A 2,237-nucleotide genomic window follows, 5' to 3' on the forward strand; every position below is an offset into this window, starting at 1 on the left:
AGTCAGGATTAATTCTGGAACAGGGCGTGCCATCCTACAGCCTGGGTTTTCTCAGTCAGAGCTTTAAACACAGTTGGCTTGAACATCTCCTCTCACAGCCCACTTTCTGGTTGCCCCACGACTAAAGCAACAGCCCCCAAGTAGCCTCCAGATAGACCAGCAGGACTGCAAGTGGAAGCCTTCCCCAGAGGATTCACAATGAACTATGCCAAGGCTAGAATCAAGCCCGAGAGCTTTGTTCTCTCACACAGGTCCTGCTCTTATTTCCTCTTTGCAGGAACATGACTCACTGGGTGACTCTCAGACCCCGGGTCATGAGGACTCTGACCGGAAACCACTGAAGCCGCCTGAAGGCACTGACATCCACCTTACAGGACGCTCAGAGAGACTACCTGAACAGGGCTTAGTTGACCATCCCATAACCCCGTGGCATCCCCTCTGAAGGGATGGCCGAATGTCTGCTTGAAAATTTGGCTATTGTCTCCCTCAGGTGCAAAGACCGGTTCAGACAGTTCCTATGGTAACTGTCTGAAAGGCCAAGCTTACCTGCAGTGACAAAGGTCAAAGGCTCTGGGCTCTTAACGAGTTTTAAACAGAAGACCTCAGTCACCTCGCCCAGCAGGCGGCTTATCAGGACCTTGACCCTGAATTGGAACTCCCTCGGAGAGGTGCCTTAACTAGTCCCATAGCCCAGAAGTCACAGCATCCCCCGCGGACTACACAGGATCACAGCACAAAGACAGTCAGCACTTACTGGAAACAAACCACTCGGCTCTGAGACTTTCATATGAATTATCTTTTTTCCCCCAGAGGAACCCTATGAAGCAGATATCACATCATTTGGGATGAAAATAGCAAGAGGCTAAAGTCTGAGTGGTTAAGAAGCTCGTCCAGGGCCACACTGCCACATTCATCTCCAGGCCAGCGCTCTTTACTGTGGACTCTTCTACCCGAGAAAATCACTTTCATATACTATGAAATTTAAAAAGATTTTGCTTGTACTTCATGGTTGTTCTTCCTCTTTCTACACTAACGTGACTCACCCTACCCTAACACACACACCTCATACCGTGCCAAGGCCAAGGTTGTGTCAATCTGAGAGATTTTGTTCTTGTCTAGAACTTACTTGTTTCTATGTTGTTCTCTCCTCGTCCCCTCTGAGCCTCACTCCAGGAGTCTCTGAATTTTTAACGAAGCCTATGTAATCCTCTGAGCAGTGTATCTCCCTCCCAAGTTCATACGTCAGAGTGCTAACTCCCAGCTTCCTTGACATGTGATCTCGTGTTAGATTCTTCATAGAAAATGAAGTCAAAATGAGGACGTCAGGGTGGGTTCTAATCCAAGATGGCTGCTGTCCCTATAAAAATGGGGAGCTTGGCCATAGATTCATGGACAAGAAAGAAGAGCACTTGAACATGAAGGCAGCCATCTATCTACAAGCCCAGGAGAGTAACCTGGGACAGAATTTCCTCCACAGACCTCAGAAGGAAACCTGCAGACACCTAGGTCTTTAACTTGAGCTCCAGAAGCGTGGATTCTGGTGCAGTCACTTGTTCCTAACTTTGACTGAACAAGGTGCTGCCATCCGAGGACACGGTGGCCTCCAAGGAGACTTTTTAGTGCCAATACGTTCTTATACACACCATGGCATCCCCAAGGTGGCACTAGGAGCACCCGCAGGAGCAGTTCTCTTGCTGGTCTCTAACGCTTCTAAAAGGCTTTCTGTTCATTGGAAACATCCTTGTCGTTTCTCTGGGTAGTGACAGGAACTTTCTAGGTCTCCAACTTCCAAAGCCGTGGAAACTCAACATGCAAACATTGGCAGGCACACGCGCACACACAAACACACACACAGACCTGATGAAAAGCTAAGTGCTATGCAAATCTTAAATAAGGTCAATCATCTTGTTTTGTTTGGCTTTTGGGGGAAGAAGAAGACACAGTGGACGTTGGAATAACTCATCCAACACTGAGGAATGAGCCATGCAAGAAAGAAAGAAAGAAAGAAAGAAAGGAAGGAAGGAAGGAAGGAAGGAAGGAAGGAAGGAAGAAAGAAAGAAAGAAAGAAAGAAAGAAAGAAAGAAAGAAAGAGAAAGAAAGAAAGAAAGAAAGAAAGAAAGAAAGAAAGATTGGTTAGAAGGACACGAAATGAGTTTATCACAGGGTGGTGTGGGCAGGAGAGGTTGTGACTGGATTCATAACACCAGCACGACTGAGCAGCGCCACGTAGCCTGTGT

This window comes from Chionomys nivalis, chromosome 16 (genome assembly GCF_950005125.1).
Source record: "Chionomys nivalis chromosome 16, mChiNiv1.1, whole genome shotgun sequence".
Classification (NCBI taxonomy): Eukaryota; Metazoa; Chordata; class Mammalia; order Rodentia; family Cricetidae; genus Chionomys; species Chionomys nivalis.